The sequence below is a fragment of the Sceloporus occidentalis genome, unplaced genomic scaffold (genome assembly GCF_023333645.1).
Source record: "Sceloporus occidentalis isolate IW3139 unplaced genomic scaffold, rSceOcc1.0.p SCAF_2, whole genome shotgun sequence".
Classification (NCBI taxonomy): domain Eukaryota; kingdom Metazoa; phylum Chordata; class Lepidosauria; order Squamata; family Phrynosomatidae; genus Sceloporus; species Sceloporus occidentalis.
Genome location: NW_028316982.1, coordinates 199,547,683 through 199,554,349, shown reverse-complemented (window position 1 = coordinate 199,554,349; position 6,667 = coordinate 199,547,683). Strand labels below are relative to the sequence as shown.

The 6,667-nt window shown below is 43.7% G+C and overlaps 1 long non-coding RNA gene across 1 annotated transcript; it reads left to right on the top strand.

Annotated features, from left to right (window-relative positions):
- The first annotated feature begins 473 nt into the window (after window positions 1-473).
- LOC149319563 (uncharacterized) lies at window positions 474-6,303 on the top strand. Its single transcript, XR_016279879.1, has 3 exons — window positions 474-697; window positions 1,276-1,568; window positions 6,142-6,303. It is a non-coding gene; the product is annotated as an uncharacterized LOC149319563 (long non-coding RNA).
- Window positions 6,304-6,667: the final 364 nt, after the last annotated feature.

Below are 6,667 nucleotides of genomic sequence, written 5' to 3'. Positions count from 1 at the left end.
AGGCTGCTGGGCAGCCTATCTATCTATCTATCTATCTATCTATCCATCCTTGTGTGTGTGTGTATATATATATATATATATATAAAACCCTAAAATAATAATAATAATAATAATAATAATAAATATTCCTAGGCTGCTGGGCAGTCTATCTATCTATCTATCTATCTATCTATCTATCTATTCTTTTGTGTGTGTGTGTATATATATATATTACCCTAAAATAATAATAATAATAATAACAGTAAGACTAGTAATACATGTTGCTAGACTAGATATCCTGGCATAGATACCCTGCCTAGCCGTTAAAGGCAGCCTAGCACCGAAAGGCTCCTTGCCAGGAGAGAGAAGAGGGAGCCCCCTGCTGCCCTGAGCATCCCCAGCTGCCAGGCCCTTTGATAAGGACCTGGACTACATCTCCCAGAAGCCTCAGCCACGTCGGCCAATAGCCTGGGCTCCTGGGGGCTGGAGTCCAGAGTTCCCTCAAAGCAGGGCACAGTTTCGGGGACCGCTGCCGAAGGCGGGGAGGGACCAATGGCGACGCGAGGGTTTCCAAGCGCGGTTGCCATAGCGACCGCCCCTGAGATAACAATGCAGCAGGAGATGGACGCCGTTTCCATGGCGACGGGCAGGGCCTAGTGGAGCCATGTCGGACCTGGGCTCCGAGGAGATCGAGGAGGAGGCCGAGAACGACTTGGGGGTCGGTGCTGGGGAGGCAGGGAGGCAGCTGGGGCTGCTTTAAGGCCAGAGGGACTCAGGAGGGTCCAGGCACACTGCAAAAATGATCCGGTTTGAGACCGCTTTCACTGCCTTGGCTCGGTGCTGCTGGGGGATTCTGGGAAGTGTAGTTCCCTATCAGAGAGCTCTCAGGGGCCACGATAGACTACACTTCCCAGGATTCCCTGGCACTGAGCCAGGGCAGTTGAAGCGGTCTCAAACTGGGTTGTTTCTGCAGTGTGTCTTGTTTGTTTTTGTTTTATTACATCATAAATACAAACATTCCAGAAACAATAAATACATTGTTAAAATGACAATACAGTGCAATAGTACATGAAACCCACAACCTCCCACTAGAATAGAAAACATAAATGCAGTCAAGAAGAGACAGGTGAATAAAAGACTTCTGAGGGTTCCCACTTCTTGATTCATAGGAAATGGAGGTGATGTAAAGGCTCAGGATGTCAAGGCACAGGGATGGATTCTGTCACACAGCTGCTCCATGCCTGGGAAGTACTCATCTTGTACCCAACCTGGGCTTCTTCTGGAAACTCCCATAAGGTCCAGGAGAAGCCCAGATCAGGTACAGCAGGAGTACTCCCTTCGGACGCAGCTGTGCAATAGAACCCATCCCTATGTCTTTACTTCTCACGTAAACACGGGAATAAAAGACTTCTGAGGGTTCCCACTTCACCCTAACCCTAACCCTAAGCCTAACCCTAACCCTAACCCTGGTCTTCCATTCTTTAAAAGGTCCAGGAGAAGCCCAGATCAGGTACAGCAGGAGTACTCCCTTCGGACGCAGCTGTGCAATAGAACCCATCCCTATGTCTTTGCTTCTCACGGAAACACAGGTGAATAAAAGCCGGTGTGCTAATCTCCTATGTGTCATCAGCAGCCCTGCTCAGGTCTTACAGACTCAGGGCTGTACTTTCCTTGATTGAGTCTATCTGTCTGTTATATGATCTTCCTCTTTTCCTACTACCCTTAAAGCATTATCATCTTTTCTAATGGGTCATGTCTTCTTATTCTATGGTCAAAGTACAACAGTCTCAATTTATTCATCTTGCAGGGAGAGTTCAGGCTTGATTTGCTCTAGCACCCATTTATTCTAGCAGTCCATGGTATCTGTAGAACTCTTCTCCAGCACTAGCTATTAGCAGTTACATTGTGGATGTAGCTGCACTACACATTTCTATTAGTTTCATACCACTGTAATTGTCATGACTCCATCCTAAGGAATCCTGGGATTCATAGTTTATGAAACTATTTAGAATTCTTTGCTAGAGAAAGCTCCACTCCACTGAATTACAATTTAGGCAACTGAAATGTCTGCATGCGCCACAGAATTAAATCAATTCAATCTTCAGTTCCTCACTTCCCTGGCTGCTTTGGGAAGTATAGTTCAGAAAAGAGTGGACTAGAACTCTCCGGCAGAGAATTCAAAGTCCCCAGACTAGAACTCCCAATTTTCCTTAGGATGAGGTCATGACAATTTAAGTGGCATAAAACTGATATAAAACTGTGAAGTGCAGATATAGCCTGAGTAAACAATTTATGTATCTGCTACACTAGGAATGGGAATCATGCAACCCTTTAGATATATTTTGACTGCAGCAGCTATCAAAGCTGCTAATATTCTCTCTTCTACACAATTATTAATGGTACAGTACAGAACCTCTGTCTGATGTTTCACCTGGCCACACACACACACAAAATACAGTATGCATATATACTATACTATATGTTTTATAGTATATATAGTATTCTCTCTCTCTCTCTCTCATTTTTGTCTGTGAATTTTCCATCTCTCATACACTCTCAAGCATTCACACTCCTTCTCTGTCAAATGCACTGTTACCCAAAAAGGTGGGGGAAGGGGGTTGGAGTCCCCCCAACTGTGTCAGTTTCTTCTGAAATGTTGTGGGAATTGTTTAGTTCAAAAGAGGCCTGCAAGAGGTGGATAACTGGGGGGAATCATTTCACCTATGTATACTTGTAATAACTGCAGGAAGACTCCAACTTTAGTGAATAAAAAAGGTTTTATTTATAAATATGCTAGAGACCACACAAACATACAGTTCCAATTCAGTCTGAAATACCATACAAGGCTAACCAAAGTAGCGATTTGGAAAATTGGATAGTGGAGGCTTTGGGTTTAGACAAGTTGATATTATACCAGTCCTGAAGGTGAATCCATGGGAAAGTGGAGTGTGGCTCAAATGATGCCTGAGGAAGAAGCAGCTCTGGATGGTTGAACAGAAGTCTGAAAGGTGGCAGCTGTATCCACAGAGTGACCATGTGTGGGTTGGATATTTATTCTCTTTTTGGTACCCTCAAGTGTTAGTTAACATTCCCACATGAAGCATAAAGAGTTTGATTGCTTTCCCATGGAATTGCCAAAAGAGCATTAACAGGAGATGGTCTTGTCTCTGGATTAACAAAACAGTGATTGGATTTGCACAACCCCAGGAGACATGGATAGGGAAGGCTGGGAACATGGCAGAAGGTAGGTAGGAGATACGGTCTTACTCACCTTAGATGCAATGGGACTACCTTTGTCTCCAGTGCAAGAGGAAATGTGGAAAACCTGGGGGAGAGGATGATCAACAACCCATATTTTCAACCAATATGCCTTTGAAACTTCCTAGTATTATATCAAAATATGAAAATATTAAACCACACATACAGCAAGGAGTATAGGGTATACTAACAGCACATACATATTAGATTGAACAATGTGTCCTACACATGCAGTTTTCCATGGCGGGATACAGACGGGCCAAAAGGGGTGTGTTCATGACGTCATGAAGGTATAGCCTTCAGACGGCCCTTACCTGAATGCCGCCATGAACACGCCGCCCGCACGCCCCAAGCGGGAAGAAGCGGCATTAAAAAGGTGCTGCTTTTCTCCGCTTCTTTTCTACATACTGCGCAACTGCGCAGCTCCATCTATAAGCTGCTGCACCGGTATGCCAGAATTGTTACGCCGCTAATTTAAGTTGCCCATTTAAAAGCTCCGTGTCTGCTGCGTCGCATAATGAGTCGGGGTCCTGGAGCATGTGCAGTTTGCACCGAGGCTCTAATTAGAGCGTCAGATGCCATGCAGATGTGGAAGCTGCAGCACAGCTGCACTCTATTTTAATGCTCGTAACCCTAACCCTAGAGCAACATGTATGCATGCGCTGCTAGAATTGGGGAAAGTTTGGAATTTAAAGTGAACCCCTACACACATTCCTGTGCCATTTTCACCTAACAATAAAAAACCCCTAAAACTTTAAATATTTACATATGTACAAGGGAGGTGATGGGGGATGGCAGGGGGACAGCGGTGGCAGCGGCGACAGCTGTGGCTGTGCATTGCAGATTCAGCAAGAGCGTGGGGACCAAAGGAGAGGAGGCATCCATGATGCTGGTGACACTACCAACCTGCAAGCGGACAAGGATGCCAACACCAGCTGATCACCAGCTGGCAGGAGACCACTATTGTTCTTGGGCAGGGCGAGGGGAAAAGTTTTAAAGGGGCTTGGGCGCTTTAAATGTGCACATAAGCTTTCTGCCGCCGGTGCAGCCGGCAAAAGAAAAAAAAAAAAGCCCCGTTTTTGGCCGCCCGTGCGGAAGCTGCCTCTCTCTTTGCAGCATCCTCCGAGGCGGCGGTATGGAAACTGCTGGTCAGAAATGGCCCCAGGTGAGGCGTCTTCACTGCCCCCCATGTGGAAGCCCCATCTCCTGAGCCACGCCCCCGGGGCGGGCAGTCTGGAGGCTCCGTATTCAGCAGAATACACCTCCAAGACGTCTTCCCCTGCCTGTCTGTACCCCGCCCATATTTCACAGACATTGTAGTGCATGTGACCAAAGCTGTGATTCACTTAATCTGAGGTAATAGGTGTGCTTTCTAAACACACCCAATTTTACATCTCATCACTAGGCATCTCTATGAATAAGTATGAGAAGCATCACATTACAATATATTCAGATTCAGCTGGGTTATCAAAATAATTGATCTCAATATTTCTGAGATTTATAAATTATTCTGTGAGCTTTTTTGAGGTGGGGAGATAAAATTAAAGTAAACAATACTATGGCCTGTTACAGACTGCCAAAATAAAGCTGCTTCGGGTCTCTTTGGAGGTATGCTATTTAAATGATGCATGGGTCCTAAGAGTCCGGAGGTCACGCCAAAGCCACACTCCATTCCTAAGCACCGGAGTGCAGCTTTGGTGTAGCTTCCGGATTCTTAAGATGCATGCATCATTTAAACAGCATACCTCCAAAGAGACCCAAAGCAGCTTTATTTTGGCAGTCTGTAATAGGCCTACAGCATTCATTTTTCTATGTACCATCTTACCCCATAGAATGCTAGAAAATAAGAGGTATACTCCAGTGTTCTTATGGGGAAAAATGTATGTTGAGTCATGCTGTTGTGGAAAAGGCTTTTTTATTTGTTCAGCTAATGTGTTTTGAGTGTAAACCCTTCTTCATGAGCTAATTCTTCTGTTTCTCTGTTTCTGGTATTGTAGCCAGAATTTCAAGTGTTAAATGATCTTGAAATTCTGGCTACAATTCCAGAAAGAGAGAAACAAAAGAATTAGATCATGAAGAAGGGTTTATACCCAAAATACATCCACTGAACAAATAAAAAAAAGCCTTTTCCACAGCAACATGGCTTAGCATACATTTTTCCCCACAAGAACACTGGAGTGTACCTCTTATTTTCTAGCATAGGGGAATTGCAACAGGGATTCTGTTTTTGCCTATTTCACCAGACGTCACTCTAGCCAACTGCTTCCTGAGCAACAAGGGAATAGACCCCAATTGATCACAGCAACTGCTGCCCAGTAAGATGTTGTGGGGGGGGGGGGCAGGGAGGGGGGTATCAGGTATACAGGTATCAAGATGTATTGTACTCAAGAAGAATGCAGTACTGTATATTAAAAGATAAAGGTAGTCCCTTGACATGAATGTCTAGTCATAACTGACTATAGGGGGCGGTTCTCATCTTCGTTACTAAGCGGAAGAGCCACAGTCTGGATCTTTATGTCATAGAAACAATGCACCACTAGGTGTCCTCTGTTACCCACTCAAGTTCTACACAGTTATCATGGCAAACTAAATACAGTATGAAGCTGCTGTATGACTATCTACAAAAGGCTGGTTTGGCTTTAGGTTGGACCACAGTTCAATTCAATCATGGCAGTACTTGTATATTGTGACATGTTCATATTGTGAAATAGAAATCTCCAGAATACAAGAAGAGGTTGAGGCAGAGTGTGGCAAGTTATTTTAAAAAATAACCTGTTAAGTTATAGATCCAAGGTAGGAGTTAGTTACCATTATAGTTGTAGTTTATAAAGAAGTAAATTTACTCTGCAAAAATGACTATTTACTTCTAGCTGCCTTTTTAACCAAAATTTCTGAATATTCCAGACTGCTGGCCTATGATGCAAAGTACACAGCATACAGCACAGAACAAGCCATCACTTGAACCATGTGATGATCTTCTTCCACAATTTAGTGAAGGCACAAAGCCCTATTATAGAAGTAGATGCCTAATTATAAAGCAAAAAGTTACTGTTACAGTACATTAAATTACAATTGTCATGGAACTTGTAAGTTAAACATTTGAGACAGAAAAAGAATTAATTCATTCTTCACTTGTCTTGTTCTCAGGCTCACAGTTCTTCTGCGCTCTCTCTTACTCTCTCTCTCTCTGTACATATATTTCATAAAGAGGGGAAACCCCATTAATTTTTTCATAGAGACATTTCCAGAAAAACTCAATGGAAAGAAAGTGTTCTTCCTGTTCTCACACTGGAGGTGAGAAATCATGTAGGGGTTACCAAATTTAGGATGTGTCACTATACGTACTCACCTGCCTCAGTGAGAAAGAGACAACTCATAAGGTTTCTTCACAACCCCCACATAAAATAGGTTGGATCTATCAGATTGGATC